Source organism: Zosterops lateralis, assembly GCF_965231275.1.
Source record: "Zosterops lateralis genome assembly, chromosome: 3".
NCBI lineage: Eukaryota > Metazoa > Chordata > Aves > Passeriformes > Zosteropidae > Zosterops > Zosterops lateralis.
In genome coordinates, this window is record NC_139764.1 from 54,322,495 (window position 1) to 54,339,510 (window position 17,016).

The window sequence follows — 17,016 nt, forward strand, 5'->3', positions numbered from 1 at the left end:
TACATTTTAAAATTAAGTGGAAGTCAGTTATAAAATCACAAAAAGCATACAAAAGCCATTAGTGGGAGAAGAGATGCTGCCAAAACAGTTTTCTCTGGTTGCTTTCCAGTACTCTTGCCTAGTTTGCACCCCTATGACAAAATTGCAGGTGCTGCCCTAGTGGAGGTGCCGCACTATGTGACCCTAAAGGTTTATTTCCATTGCCTAAAGCACAGGCCAAGCAACACTTCTGTTGTTTTTCTTTCGGTCTTGAGTGATTTCCAGTGATAACTAGTCTATTCAGTCTGTTGCCACCTTCTCCCTTTGCTGAAGATGCCCGTGCTGAGGACCCCAGGCAGTTTTGGCAGTCACACTTGGATGCCTGCAGAAGGAAGTGTGTTCAACAGGCTTGTGCTGCTTTTGTACTAGAGCATAAATAAGAAATTCTCCTGCTAAGTAAACAGGGTTTTTTGGGCAAGAGGTTCTGTCCTCAGCACTAGGTCTGATTGTTCCTTCTACTTTTTGTGTCAAATCTAGATTGGTTGATTGGAGCTGTTTCTGATTTATGATTGAAAAAGTGAAATGAAAATAGGATTTCGTTGATGAAGATGATTCAAATAAACATCTGAACAAATTAATAAAGGGCTAAAGAAACTAGAGAAGTAAAACCAGGCACTAATTCTTCATCTGAGCAGTGCTAAAAATTCACATAGTAAATGTGTATGTGTTTTGCATTTGTGTGGGATTTCATATCTCAGCCTACCGTCTGGAAACTTTTAATATTATTCTCCTACAAGTTTCTTGACAATGAGCTGAAGGTAACTATGGGATGCTTATGATCAAGCTGCTGCTGTATTATTGTGCTGTTGTCTTTTGAGAGAGCAGACTGCTTGCTACATCTGGGTTTTCTGTTCCTTCCCAGCCCTCCCACTCTAAAACCAATGCACATCACATCAAGTGGCTTTCAAAATTATAAGCTTGTCACTAGATCCTCTTTTCACTGTCCCACTCAGTTCAACTTTTGAGAACAATATGAAATGTATTTTTAAAGGTGGAAGATGCTGCAATCCTTAAGCACAGGTAGATGTAATTATTGATTGGTTTGAGAACTGGAGCCAACGTAAGGTAACAGATGCTGCTGTGTTTAAGATGGAAAGTTGTTCTTCAAGTAGAAATTGTGTTATGTAGTTAGACTATTAAATACATGCTTGATTCAGAAATGCACAAAGCACCATTTATGCCACTTAAAGTTCACATGGAAAAGCTGAATCATCCAAGCCATCTGAATGATGCACACTATTTGGTAGTTGTTTTCTTCAGCAGGCAGCTGGTGATCTCTCTTCCTGTATTCAGGGCTTGGGTGGGGGAGGAAAAGGAAGACAGAAGGGAGTCTCCGGGGTGGGGGGAGAAGCTATTGCTTCATGTGTGCAAACTTTATGGTTTTCCTGAGATCTCCCTAAATTCGTGGTAAGTTAAAACTATATTAAGAGATTGGAGAGGCAATATATATTGCAACTAGGTTATAGAGTGTTTTTATTTTAAAGTAATAATGCTTTATGAACATTTTAGGCATGATTTGTTTATTATAAGTTATATTTCAAGCAGTTCTTCGTGGAGGAAGACAGGGGATATGTGCTAGGGCTGGGAGTCCTTCAGACTTGATAACTTCTGTCCTGCTCCCCTCTTGAAATAAGGAGGTGAACCGTGAGATTCACTGCCTCAGTCACCAGCCAAAAAAGAGTAACTCAATATCTCTTGTGCTGCTCATGGTGTAACACCCAATTTACATGTTTGCCTACTGAAGCTCAGTGGTAATGAAGTGCTGAAAAAACTCCCAGGTCAGGAGTTGGACAGACATGTGACAGGGTTGGGGGGAGCAGTAGTTTTGCAGAAAAGCGCACATGTACTCCCTGCAGCTACATCCTTAGTTTTCTACATTTAGGATGGTGGTGGTTTTTTTTTTTATTATTATTGTTGTTGTTAGTTTGGGGTTTTTTTGTGTGTGAATATTTTCTTTAAGTTGACATTGGTGAATAAGTTTTTTTCTTCTTTTTTAATGATCTATCCCTTTATTACAGTCTGTCTTACCTATTTAGATGGTAAGATTTTCCCTTTTTTAGCAAGCCTTGTCTTGTAGTTTTAACTTCCTGAGTGTGCTGGGTTGGGGATTTAATTGTTCTCTCTTGTACTTATTAGTACAGTTGAAAGGGTCTAAAGAGCATTAGAATGGAAAAAGCAATGCAGAGAGGCTTTGCTCAGATCTTGTTTGTCTGGCTTTTCTTTGGGTTTTTCTTTTTTTCCCGAAGCTGAAGAGGGACACAACCAGCAGGCATTCAAATCTTGTGAGTCTAAACCAAACTCTGTGACTCTGTCAATGTGAGTAATGAACTGCCTAGGAACTGATGGCAAATTACTTGTATTTCTAACCAACACAAAACAGGAAAAAAGGGCTGGGGCTATGGTTCTCAGCAGATTCTTCAAGAGAGCCTCTCATTAAGTGGAGCATTTTCATGCCTTTTGGTGACTGTCATTTTAGGCTGGCAGTGCCTGCAATAACCTGAAGTACTTACCACAGCAGGTAATTTCAGCGAGGGGGCAACAGCCCCTCTTGCTTAGAAAGCATTGGCCTTTGAGAAAATAATAAATGTTGCATAGTCTTAAGAAAAGATGGCTGCGTTGGTGTCATAAGAACAAACATTAAAGATTTATGTAAGAAATTTATAGGACAAGAAACAATAAGCTTAAATTACAGCACAGAGCTCGAATTTGGTTGAAAAACCTGATGTCAAGGAGAGTTAAGCACTGGTTTGAGATGCTGGAGGGAGTTGTGGAACCTCCATTATTTTTTGTCTTAAAGAACGGGTTAGGCAGCCTCTGTCAGAAGTAGCCTGAGTATAATAGATCCTGCTTGGAGGGACGGACTTAATGATCTCTTGATGTCTCTACAACGTCATGAATTTGCAGAGATGTGAGTAGGCTGTATGTGATTTCATCCTGGTGGAGTTCATCAAGTGCTTTCAGGCCCTTCTGGGTAAAAGCCACCATGCACACTTCACCATAACCCTAGTGAAATTTAGAGGTTTAAAGGACCCTGAAGCAATCAAATGAATGCATGAGAGGGTGCAGTTCAGGGGCACCACACAGGAAAGAGGGACAGGGAGCAGTAACATTTAGAATCAGTAATTTTGCAGTTTTAGTACTTATCTAGAGTAAAATCATCATTGAAAATTACCATTGTTATTCCTTCAGTTGAGGCACTTGCAGAGTGTTAAAAAAACCCACCACTTCTTGTTTTGAAGAACTGTGAGGCTTTTCCTCTTGATTGAAATAAAGTATTAGGAATGGTGCTACGCTTCTGACAAGGGAAAGCATATTGATAGCTCCAAAATATGGTTTGGCCTTTTAAAATCAAGACAGTAGACCTACAAAATCTGCTCTTTTATATTGCCATTTCTAATGTAATTTCTAATTTTTAAGAAGGGAAATAACTTGCAGACAGGTAGGGCAGCTCTGTGCTTATGGAAGTAGCTTATTTCTGAATGTAAGTTCTTTGTTACAAAAAGCTGTGAAGGAAAAAAGTACCCACCTTCATCTTCTTTCAACCAGTGGGTAGCGCAGGGGTATGAACTTTATGGGGAGATACATGATATCAAAAGATTAATTTCTCATGCAGTGCAAGTTGTCAGTGGCCAGAGTCTCCAGAAAGCAGCACCTGATGTCCTGAATATTTTGGCATTCAAGTCTGTAGAAAGCTCCAAGGAGGAGGAAGTGAAAGAATGGTGGCAAGTGTCTTGCAAGCAATTTTAAGGATGTGGGACTTCATTTGCACATGAGTGTGACAGCTCTTTTCAGCAAAAAGCACGGTGGGAAGTGGGACAGACTTTGTCTTTACTACCACTCAAAGGACTGAGCCATCTGCTTTTCCATGTCATCAAGGAACACTGTCTGGTCTGCTGCCTTTATCTCTTCTGTGGAATATTTACTCTTTCCATAAGTAACACATGTGCTTCTGCAGACCTGTCAGTATTGCCCTCACTATGATTCAGAGTGCACGTAAAGCCAGTAGTTATTTTAGGAAGCAATAGCTGAGTCTCTGCATCAGATTTCAAGATACGTTTTTGGACAAGTTTTCAGATAATCCATTTATATGCAGTTGAAGTGCTTTGAAGATATAAAGTGCCATGTTACAGATAAGTACTGATTATTCATGCAAATAAATGGAGATATTTTAATTAGGGCAATTTCAACATGACTCATACTGTGGAAAAGAGCCTATGTAAACATATTAAATAGATAATTTATTAGTGGGAACAACCTGTGATTAAGGGTGTTGTGTTTTAATTTTTTGGGGAGTAATATACTTTGCAGAGTAACAATGCAAGAGAGTAACAGCCTGATAAGCTAAAAAACAACAACCTCTATTTTTCAAAGTATTCATAAAATTATAAATGAGATATTTGTGTCTCTTCCTGTCTGCTTGAGCTGCAGTGCAATTCCAAATAAGCTGGGCATACTTAAGTATGTACTGCCTGAAATGTGGCAGCTGGTCAGTCTGAGACTACTTACATACCCTGTGGTGCTGTAGTAGCTTTGTTCTGGAACTTGCCATCACTTCTCTGCAAGGACCCTTTCTTGCAGTAACATTTTTTGTGTGTGTGTGATCTGTCAGCATCCTGACTAGGAATGGCAACAAGTGTCTGGGGTGTTTGCCACGAGGCTTTCTGGTGTTATGTAGGAGGTGCGTGAAGTGTTGCTAGGTCATTCTAAATCTACTTCAGAGTCACTTTTGTATGGGTGTGCAATTATATGTAAGGTGAATAGACATGGGGGCCAAGATCAAGGTATTGCTTTGCTGTACGTGCTCAAGAAGGCTTCTGAGAGTTAGAGCCAGACCTTTCATGTTCTTGGATATGGTTGCACACTGTGCTGTTGCTTTCCTAAGAATCAGGATTGGGTACCTCTGTGATGAGGAATGGAGCAGAAAATCAGACTATTGTTATTGATATGTGTGTGTTTATCACCTTTGACAATATTTCTGGGCAATGTAAGTGATGAATATTTGATGAACTACGGGAATACATCCGTGAAATGATTCCTTGTCTCTTTGTTTTTAGTGCCAGGACTTGTTTATAGTGGAGTGTGCCAAAGTTAACCTCCAATTAAAAATCAGGAGAGGCAACAGTTTACCCCATGGTAAACACCATGTAGTGGCTCAATTTACTCTCTGTCAGTTAGTCACAACACCCACAGTCTTTTTAATTTATGACTAAAATGCAAAGGTGTAATGTAAGTGGATTTTCCAGTCTGGTTTCCTAGTTTCAGAGGAATTTGCCTGAGCTTTATATAAGTATAAAAGTATTTACATGTGTGTATGCCTGTGGGTGAATGTATATGCCCATGCACTGAATCCTGTTTAAACTACTCAACCATAGTATTTGAGATGGAATGGCATGACTTGTCATCTCTGTCTTTCAGATTCAGTCTTTTACCTTTGCTAAAAACCTTCCAAGGAGCTTAGACTTATGACCTATAGTCAAGGAACATGAGTCTGCTGTTGCCATATTTCCCTGTCCACACAGCCCCCTTACCTAGAAAGAGGATAAAACCATTCTCATGTGAAATTTTAGTGAAAAAGCTTATGTGTAACTTCTCACTTTATGCCTGTATGAGAGGTATATTTCTTTTTTTTCCCCTTTAAACTGAGAATATATAAGAATAAATTTTCACAATCATTGAGGTTGCAATTCCTACTCAGTAGGTGTTTGAAATACCTACAAAAAGCTCAGTGGAAGACCTATTTTTAATCCCTGCTAGTCTCCTTCTAGTCTAGGGGTTACACTCCAAGTGTAGCTGTGTCTATCTCTGCCTTTTTAAAAAGAAGTCAAATTTCATTTAGAGTTGTGCTTTGAAAAAAACCCAAACAACTGCTGTGACTTCATGACCTTTCTAAAATGTGTTCTCTGCCTTTTAAAAAGGGACTTTCACTTGAAGGAATTTACAACAGATTTTCCTCTCAATCCTTCACACTTAGATCTTGCCTTCATTCCAGAGTGTAGAAACTAGGTTTGTAATTGCCTTATTTACAAGGTAGAGTTTCCCCTTCTCCTTGTTTGCTTAACTTGTAGTATTGAAGACCATCAGGTGCCACTTAACCTTCTTTAAAAAAATGTTTTATTTCTATTCCTTTTCTGATAAATATCAATTTATTCTCCTGAAAAAACATTATCAGAATGAACAGAAAAAGTGGATTATTCTGAATTTAATTTGTTATGTAAGAGACTGGGTTTAACAGAATGGAACAAAACAGATAAAGTGGTCCTCAATTTGATTAGAAAATAATTTTACTTAAAATTCCTGTTGTATTTTTTTTCCCCAAAAAATTATGGATTTAGATAAAATTTGGGTAAAACGGTGGTCTGAAATTCCATTCCAGGTTTTAAACAAGGCTCAAGCATGGTAAATGTTTTGGGGAACAAAATCATTTTTCCCAATGGCTTTTGGCTTGAGTTTGTGGGTTTATTATTTATTTTTACCATCAGTCTCTGCCTTTTGGATACCTGACTGGCTCTAGAATACCCAGAACCAGCACAGAGACACTTGTTGGGAACACTTGTGCTTTTAGGACATGCTTGAGCCTTTCTCTCTCAAATGTGCCATCGTGTGCCCTTTGGCTTCCTCACTATCCAAAACAGGTCCTTGGCAGTGCTTTACTCTTCCCAATGATCCTATCAGCAGGTTCAGTGTTCTCTTTAGGAAGAGAAAGTTAATAGGTGAGAGGTCCAGAGTGTGTTTTGGGACCAACAGGTTATAAGGGAGATCCAGAGTGAGCTGTTTATTTTCCCATTGTCTGTCTCTCCACTGGACTCCTCCCACTGCAGGAAAGGGTGGCAGCAGCTCCAGATCCTGCTCACAGGTGGAGAAGGAAGAGGAATGATGCCTCCTCCTTGCCAGGGTAAGGCTTACCACGGATCTATACAGAAGGCTAGCCCTCTTCTGGAATTTCTGGACAATGTTTTGCTGCTGTATTATATAACCTTTTTTTCAAATATCATTGTGTGAGCAGCTGGCACTTGCTGTCTGATTGCTGGTGCCATTAGGCTTTTATTTGTGTGACTCTGTTGTAGGAGAGCACCACAGGAATTACTCAGCTGGTTGGGCTGATGAGGACTTGTCAGTGGTGACTAACCCTGTTGGATTTTCTAGTCCTCTCAGGCCTCTCTTTCTTCTTATGTCAATCAGATTGTGAAAATATTCTGAATGGTAAAAATTGACTTGTCCATAACAGTGCAACAAGCAGATTATGTATCACAGCCTGGTGTACAAGTCCTTTGGCAATTGTTTACCTACATGGTTTCCTATGTGGATTTTTTTGTGGCATTTAACTGCTTGCCTCAGCTGTGTGGGTCTCTGCTCCCAGACAAACTTTTGCAGTGGGAGAAAGACATTTTATTGTTCCTGTGGATGAATGCTGATATTCATACAAAACGCAGTCTGTCTAGTCATGCCCATAAATAAAAATCCATTCAAGATAATGATGACAAAAATGGAACATACATATGTCAGATAGATCGCATTCTGTAAATACAGACAATAATGAGGTTTGTAGAATCTGCTTAACTTAGGTTTTGGTCCTGCAGGCAGTTATCAACATGTGAATACATTTACGTAGCACTGTTGACTTTTAGGACTGCTTGAGTTTATAAGATTATTCTAAAGGCTGTGGAACACACACAGTCATTTTGTTAAACTCATTTAGTTTCCAGTGTTACTGTCTTCAGGCTGTGGTCATATGTGTTTTGTATTTCCTCACTGGGGGAAGGCCATCCTCGAGGTGGCTGTAGCTGTTTATTGGGAACTGGCAAGTTGTGAGTGCAGATCCCAGGGCTGCTGCAGTCTGCCTGCCTTCCCTTCTTGCATCTTGGCCTTAGGAAAAGGAAGGTCATGGTGGAGAAAGTAATATTTAATTCTCATACTCTAAAATCTTAGAAGAGTGAATATTTTCAGAAGTGTGGGGCCATCAAGAACGAGCCATGGCTCTTTGTGTTTCCTATTTGGGGCCAATAGGGTGACTGACTTTTTATACTGCGTGTAGCTTATTACAAGATTCAGGCGTGAAAATTCTTATAAATGCCTTCAAGTTTGATATCTGGAAGGAAACTCAGAAGGGCTTGTTGGGCCTCATCTGCAAGCTAAAACAACCAAATAAAAAAAGGACTGTGGAGCTAAAGCACTATTTCAAACCATTAAAAACAAGACTGAATTTAATAGATTTACTTTTTTTTTTTTTTTCTGTTTAAGAAAAGAGATTTAAAGCACATAAATGTTCAATATGGTGACAATGAGCGCTGATAGTATCTTGTAACTATATGTTTTGATACTTTGAAGGCTTATGAGGTGTGGTCTCTCAGCAGACATTGAGCTGATGCTTGTTCCCACACCATCACTGTTGTTGAATTGGCTGAAATGTGAAAGTCCAGATATCTCCTTAGGCGATAGTCTCATGCATTATCATGTGCATGTGTGGTATTGGAATTCAGGTTTGATTGATTTTATGCCAGTGAAAAATAATGTGTAGCTGAGTTGTAATGGAAACCTGGATACAATGAATAGCAAGAAGGGAACGTAAACGGAAAGAATGAGAACAGGAAGCCTAATCTTTGGCTTTTCTATATATAGAAAGCACCTCAAGGGTAAGCACATACTGTGTTGTATAAATACATTTAAAATGTGTTTTGTAGGCACATATTTTCTATGTGTTGTCATGATCAGAAACACATGTAGACTCTGAAAAGTTATGTGAAGCATGCAGAACCCTTGCTCATGCACGTAAGTAAAAGCTATGCACAGTGTATATGTGTGTAAACACCCAGCTGGAGGAACAGCCACATAGGAACTACTTCAGAACCATCCCTGAATCAGGAAGCCACAAATTATAGGTCTGAAATTTACCACACTGGCATGTCTACATAAATAAAACCAACTGGAAAGATAGGAGAGGGGAAAAACACATTTACAAATAGTATTAGGTTAGAGAAGAGGAAAAATGCTAAAGCCTTTTCTTGACTCCAGTCAGAAGGCAGGAAGATTATTACAGGCAGGAGCTTGCAGACTTTAGCTAAACAACTTCCCGGTGCTCAGTATGAGTCTTGATTTTTATTTACGTATATGCATACAATCAGGGCTTTACACATAATCATTATTTTGATAGAGGCCAAGAGGGAACAGGATTGGATTTGTTTTTTCCCTTTCCAGGCACTTTGTCATCATCTTATTCCCTTTTTATCTCTGCCAAGTCTTTGGAATGGGGTGATGTCATCTTCTTTATCTACCTAGTATCTACCATGATGAGCCCTTGATCCTGACCAAGGGTGTTGGCTGTTTCATGAATGTTGAATTGAGAAGCAGCCATAGGAAAGCTGAATTTCTATTGCAGACAGCAACACTTGAGCTAGAGTAAATACAACTGATACTTGTAAAACCACTGAGACAACTGCTAGTTTTCACAAAGCCTTATATAGGTCTCGTTACGTCAGTCCTCTTCCAGTCCTCCCAGCCTTAGCCTGTGCCAGAGCAAACTCCCAGAGCTTCTCTTCCCACTCGGTTGTCACACTTGCAACTTGGATTCTGCTGCAGCTGGGTTGATGGAGGCTTGGGAAAAGTATCTGCTCTGAATGATCGGTCGCTTCTCAGCCCCAGATGTTCCTGGAACTGAAGTAAGCTTGGCAGGTAAAACACAATTCTTGGAACTGAAGAGTAAGAAAAGGGGATGTCAGTAGGTCTGAAGAAAGAAAGCAAAGTCACCCTTTGTTTGGAGTTGTCTCTTCCTTCTTCTCTGAAGAGACTCACTGAGCAGAAGTGTAATTGACTCTGATGTGGAACATCCCCATGTGGTAGAGAAAGTCTGATGCTCACTTCATCTCCTGCTCGTGTCTGGGAGGTCTGTAGCACAACTGGTGAGAAGGTAGCAGGGATCACTGCTCTTCCTAGTGCAGTCTTCTTGGAGCTCTGCTCATGTCCTCTGCTTCATCAGCTTGGAGGATGTAAGGGAAGAGGAACAGAAGGGAAAGAATTATGTAAGTTGAGAAAATTTCATGACTATCCAGCAATGTCTGAAATTTTTAAATGGTGGGGTAAAAGGAAGACTTTTCTTGAGATTGAATGTTATGAAACTAGAATTGAACACACAGGTTCAGCTCCATCATCTGGCTTCTCTGTAAAAAAAAAAAGAAAAAAAAGGGAAGGAGGTTCCTCTCTAAGTGCCTGGAAGCTGGAGGCTTTCTATAGGAGAATGATGAGTAGATTTAAAGGGTTCAGTTTTTTCCTCAGAGTCTGCTGTCAGACATCATAAGAAGATGTTGCACATAACCCTAAGGAAAATGACTGTCAAGAATGCATTGGCATTAATGCTGTTATGTGAGGACTGGAGCACTGATAGCCCCTGGATCAGAGTTGTTTCTGTGGGAGAGTCTCTCCTGCTCTTCTTCTGAGCTGACTTCTGTGTCATTGTAGCTGTGGCATTGCCATCAGCTTCATTAACTTAAAATCAGAGAGTTTAGTCAGCAATTTTGAGTCTTTGCATATTTTTATTTCCTGTGTTGAAAGGCTAATTGCTGCTGTAATGAGGTGGATAGATCTCAGCCAGCATTTAATAACAGGTACTTGTTTTGGATGCTGACTGGGGACTGCAATCCCCACGTCTTGGGAGCAAAGTTCTCTAATGTTTTGTGGATTTACATCTGCCCTTCACAACGCTTCCATCTGCAGGAGACAACAGCCATTGCTTTCCTTGGATGATTTAAGGAACTGAGACAGAGGTAAACCAGGATTGCTCAGCACCACAAAGGAAATGGGGGAATGGAAAGGCCTTGAACTGTAAACCAATGCTCTTCTGCAGCTGAACTATCTTCCCTGCTGTCGTTCTCCTAACTGTTCTGTTGGTGTGGATAATGCAATAGTGCATGGCAGTGGCCACCACCCATTATTCAGTCTTTGAAATGACTGTGCTTGATGGGGTTTCTGTGCCTGCAGAGGATTCAGCTGAACTGTATTTAGTTCATTTAGTATCTAGTGAAGAACTTAAAAAATTAAGTCTCCAAATTAACCTAAGAAAAAATTACAATTGGATATTTTTCTGTCCAGGATGAGTTTAAATTTTCTTTCAAGATCTTTAGTCCCCACTTTAAACTGTTAGGAGTGATTCCACTTTTTTTTTTTTTTTTTTTTTTTTTTTTTTTTTTTTTTTTTTTTGGTTGGTTGGTTTTTTTTTTTTTTTTTTTTTTTTTTTGTTTTTTTTTTTTTTTGTTGGTTTTGGGTTTTTTTGTTTGGTTTAGGGTTTTTTTTGGTGTTTTGGTGGTGGTGGTAACAGAAATGGTCAATGCCTAAATCTTATTTGTTGAGTTCTTGTGGATTAGAATGCACAGTTTTCCTTACTAGAGAAGGGGGAAGGAAATGGTTTGAGCTGTGGAACGGAAAAGTTGTGTAAGAGAGGCTTAGGGTTTGTGTTGTGTTTCCACTGCCTGCTCCATTGTGTATGTACAGAGCACTGTGTCCTTGGGGACAAGATGCCCATGCTGCTGTCACCTTCTGCAGCAGAAGGTTGAGCAGACATCTGTGGGAGGGGGAGCCTCTGATGGGCATAATCATTGAAATGGACCTGTTGTCTCTTACACACTTTAGTACAGCCAGATCTATATGTGGCGTTTCTTCTAAAATATCTTCATACCTTGTTCCTAAAATATTTTAGCTATGTGTAATGTTCCTTTTGAGTTTCTCAAAAAAAAAAAAGAGAAATATGTAATAAGGCAGGATTGGAAAAAGACACTTTAATATATAATTTGACTACTGCTTTTGGGATTGAAAATTGGTTATGACTAGTGATTTCTTTAATACCTTGTATACCTACAGTTTCTGACATTTTACACAAATGAATGCAGTTCCACATTACCAACTTCTACCATGCTTTGGTTAGATGGAGTTTCTGGAGTCATGCACAGAAACTAGGTGTCTTTTTAGACTCTCCTTATCTCCCCTCAGAGGACAAGAAGTCCCAAGGAGCATCCCACTGAATCCTGTGTCTTGCAGGCAAACCTACATCCCTGCTTAGCTCTGCTGGAGCAGGGCACTCCACCAGCTGTCACATTCTGCTCTTTAAACCAGTGCTTCATCCAACCTTAATGCAGTGGCTGGACCAGGAAAAGTGCTGCTGATAGAAATCTGCTGTGCTTCAACAGGTGGTTAAACACTCCATGGCCTAAGAAGGCTGGGTCATATTGGTTCAGATTTTTAATGTGGGGTTAGTCTGTAGAGAAACCTACAGCTGAGTGTTTCTGGCAGACAGCCTAAGGGGTGGGAAAGAAAGGCTTTTGTAAATTCACTGCTGTATGAATGTATGCTTAATGTGTGCATACAACCTAGTATTTATTAAACAAGTAGGCTTTCCTAGCAGGAGAGATGAGCACATGTTCTGCATATGTCTGGAGCATGGAGTTGCTTCCCAGCAGAGCCTGACCCTTGTCCTCTCCTGCCAGGTGGAACCAGCCCCAGAGTGTGGGGCAGCAGTGTCCTGCTGCCTCCTGCAGCCTCCCTGCCTTGGCTTTAGGGTGAAACTGTTATTGTTACTTTTATTATTGCTGTTAACCCTCCAACTCAGGACTTCTGAGAAAACTAACATCAGTACTTAATATGTAGGGATTATTTTTTGATGATGGACAAAAACTTTTCTGTTATCAAGGTTGTTTAGTAGGAAGTGCTTATAAAAAAAAAATAACCAACAAAAAGCAACATCCTGGATAAAATTTATATTCCATGTGGCAGAAGTTAAGCATGCCAAAGAAAGTATTATATATCTTATCTTTATTAAGTTAAAGAAATGTAGGAACCACAGTGACTTCAAATTCAGCATCAATCTGGTAGTTAAGAAATCAAGTAAAGTAACTTTAAAAAGTGGACCTAAATGATTGTGTGTTGAGAGAAAAATAAGAGAAACAGCTAAATTGACAAGCTGTTTGAAATGGCATCAAGTCTCTTTAATTGTGCTATTAGTAGAAACTAAGAGTAAATATGTATACATCAAGGAAGACTAAAAAAATACCAATAATAACATGACAAAGATGGTATGTGCAGACAGCAAATTACATCAGTCTGTTAAAAATAAGAGGGGTTGGTTTTTTTTTGGTTTTTTTTTTTTTTTTTTTTTTTTTTTTTTTTTTTTTTTTTTTCAAAAATTGGGAGTCATATCCAATAGAATAAAAATGGAAAAGATCGTAAGTTCTGGTAAATATTTTGTCTTTTTGGTTTGATCACTAAAGTCATAAAGAATGCACTGGGGAGGAACCCACAGCAAAATCCTTTCAGATCATTAGAAACAGAAACCAGAGAAAGATTTTGATACTGAGTTGCAGAAGTAGGAAAAGATGATAAGACTAACAACCAGTATTGTGTGAGCTTTTACTAGATGTTTGTAGAGAAAAGCTTTTTTTTTTGGCGGAAGAAATCTAAGGAGCTATCCCAAAATGAATGACTACAGGAATGAATTTTCAAACAAATAAGTTAAGAAAACTTGTAGATCATGAGCAGCCATTAGTGTTCATGGAGAATTCTAGAGCAACCGGGAAAAGGAAATGCTAAAATAGACACTGTGGCATGTAATTTATTAGCTGATTTTGTACTAGAAGAATAAGAAGAGGCATTAATAAACAGGTGGGTTCATATGTATCAAGGGAGACATACTGATTTTGGGGTTTTTTGGGGCGAAGATGATGCCCTTCATAAATCCAGAATTCTTAGGCTTTATGAGTCAACCTGAATTGAAGGTGCATCCAGTTGATAGGGGATATTTTGGTGCAGGTGTGTTAATTCAGATAAGGAGTGCACTTCTGAAGCGAATCTCCAGATTATCCCCACTTACCTTGCTGTAGTTCACATGGCAGGCAGATCTTGCATTATACAAAACGAGCATCCTTTGAATAAAACTAACCAAATGTACTCCCTGCTGATCAGTCCATGAGACTGGACTACTGATACTCATTTATGTGTCCATGGCACATCCTTGGCACTGTATGTTTTACCCTATAGATTCATTATTGGTAACCTACTGCACTGCTTGCCTATGTGTGTATCACTGCAGCAGACTTGGATTTCCAGACACCTTTTGGCAGGGCTGTAGCCAAAGGCTTGTGACAGCTAAGCAGCTGCAGCTCTTTTGTGGGCTAACAGCTGATTAAACTATGGGAAGCGAAGGCTGGAAACAAGGTATGGAAAAGGGGAAGTAGAGTTTCAATGCACTGGGGCTCCTCAGCTTGAAAAAGAGGATTGAGAGGTAATATGAGAGGTCTGTCAGTTATGATGGCCACAGAGGTGGTTACAAAGTGGCACTGAATACCCATTTTTTTCACAGGAAAACTAGTATGCACCATTTATTAAAACAATACAAACAGCAAGCCACAACCAATGCCTCAAAAAAACTCAGACAAAAATTCCCAACAAAGCTGGCAGTAAATTTAAAGGAAAAAAAGTACTTTTTCACACACTGCAAAATTAAATTGTGGGAGTTAGTGTAGATTTCATATTGCTGAATGTATAAATGGGTTAAAAATGCAAAGAGAAAAGTTTATGGAAGGACAAGCTGTTGAGAAATGAAGCTCTTCATACTGTGAAATTCTGCAAATCTTCCTTCAGGATGTGCCTAGACTGTGGAATGGTAGAATTCCTCATGGAGATTTTACTTGACATTGTCTCTGTTCTTGACTCTTTTCCTGTGCTCTGTTGATTTCCACTTTACCTTTATTCTGACACAGTTTGAACACTAAATAAAAGTGCCAGTCTTATTTCCTCTCAAAATCTGGCAAATTATTAAGTAAATAAGAAAAGTAATAATCCATGAGATCAAATTTCTTCAGCTTGTTATTGAAGATACAAATACTTCCTCTCTGCATCCCCTTGGGACACCCAGATTATCCATACTTCTTGTTATGTTGCAGTCTTGGGTCGAGCTCTCTAGAAAGAGCTGAGCATGAAATTGGCACATGTACCTTATTCTCTAAGAATATTGCATTGTCTTGCAGTCCCAAAGAGAGCTTGCTTTAATTCTGGGGTTGCTGCTGGTGCTGTGAAGGCTTGCATGGGGCCTCTCAGCCTTCTGCACCACCTGTGACCCCACTTGCAGGGTCCTGCTGTAGTTTCCAGCTCTGGGAAACGACCTGCACTTACTGTGTCAGCCCTACAAACAATGTTGATGTGGATATTTAGGGCAAAGGTCTGTGGTAGCAGAGAGGTGGCACATGGTGGGTGGAGATGTGCTGTGACAAGGACCAAGACAAGTGAGAACACTCAAAGGGCATTCAGTGGTTTCTGACTCTGAGAAGCACCAGGGAAGTTACAGGTGTTGCAGGAGGCTGTAATACAGCAAGGGATCTTCTTTTAAGTGGTGACACTGGAGAAAATGTGGAGAGCTTCTTAGAGAGTTGAAATTGTAAGACCAGGTGGATGGGTGTCCTGGTAAGCAGACTGCCTGGGAATCTATGGAGAGCTCCTCAAGATGTGGTGCTCTCCTAAGTTTCAAAGGTCTTTTCAACTTTGCAGCCCAGAACTGGTGCAGGTTCTTGGAAGTAACATGTGTAGCAAAGTGGGAATCTGTACCACTGGCTTTTCTAATCACATCTTCTCTCTTGCCTTCTCACTTATTATTTTTCACTCTTTCTGTAACCTTTGTTCCCCTAAAATGGGAACTGTTGGAACTTTTAATACATGAGTGTGAAGAGATGGTTGCAGTGCTGTTAAGCCCCAAACCTCACATAACAAGTTTTTTTGTGTTTCAGTAGTTGTTTGTAGTGGTGGAACAAACATGTAGGAGTAGCAGTGGGGTTGAGGAGTTCTGAGCCCTTGAAGTGTCAAAGGACATGTGTGGTAATGTCACTGAGTCATGTTGGCCGCAGGGGTGGAGGACAGTGGAAGGGCTCTTTATCTGTTTCATTACCAAATAAAATCATTAAGGTTGGAAAAAGCCTCCAAGATTGTTGAATCTTACCTTCAACACCTTGTCAACTCAACCACAGCACTAAGTGCCATGTCCAGTCATTTCTTGAACATCTCCAGGGGTAGCGACTCCACCACCTCCCTGGGCAGCCCATTCCCATCTTTTCAGTGAAGGAATTCTTTCTGATGTCCAACCTGAACATCCCTAGTGCAGCTTGAGGATTTTCCTCTTGTTCTGTTGCTGGTTTCCTGGGAGAAAAGACCAATCCTCACCCAGCTACACCCTCCCTTCAGGGAGTTGCAGAGGTCTACCCTTAGCCTCCCTTTCTCCAGGCTATACATGCCCAGCTCTCTTAGCTGCCCTTCACAAGATATGTGCTTAAGACCCTTTGCCAGCTTCCTTGCCCTCCTCTGGACCCACTGCAGCCCCTCAATGTCCTTCCTGAAGTGAGTGGCCCAGAACTAAGTACAAGAGGACAATCACTGCCCTGTTCCTGTTGGCCCCATTATTGCTGACAGACACAGGCCAGGATGCCATTGGCCTTCTTGGCCACCTGGGCACAGCTGGCTCATGTTCAGCTGCTGTTGACCAGCACCCTCAAGTATTTTTCTCCTGGGCTACTTTCCAGTTACTGTTCCCCAGCCCGTAGCCCTGCATGGGGCTGCTGTGACCCAAGTGCACAACTTAGAACTTGGCCTTGTTGAACCTCATACCGCTGGTCCAGCCTGTTTAGATCCCTCAGGAGAGCCTTCCTGCTCTCCAGCAGATGAACACTCCTGCCTGAGTGTTCCCTGCAAACTGACTGAAGGTGCACTTGATCCCCTCATCCAGATTATTAATAAAGATATTAGACAGGACAGGCCCAGCACTGAGCCCAGAGTTACATGACCCATGACTGGCCTAGAGCTGGGTGAACTCCATTCACCACCATTCTCTGGCCCAGCTTTCCAGCTGTCAGCCCAGGGAAGAGTGCACTTGTCCAAGTCATGGGCTGGCAGTTCCTCCAGGAGAATTCTGTGGGAGAGTGTATCAAAGGCTTATGTCCAGGTGGGCTATATCCAGAG

The 17,016-nt window shown here is 40.5% G+C and overlaps 1 protein-coding gene across 2 annotated transcripts in view; it reads left to right on the top strand.

Moving 5' to 3' along the window:
• The first annotated feature begins 1,375 nt into the window (after nucleotides 1-1,375).
• IPCEF1 (interaction protein for cytohesin exchange factors 1) overlaps nucleotides 1,376-17,016 on the top strand; it is a 78,748-nt gene continuing 63,107 nt past the window's right edge. For both annotated transcript variants that reach the window (XM_083857709.1, XM_083857710.1), the window contains exon 1: nucleotides 1,376-1,446. The gene's annotated coding sequence lies outside the window, so the exon portion shown is untranslated. The remainder of the gene's footprint in view (nucleotides 1,447-17,016) is intronic.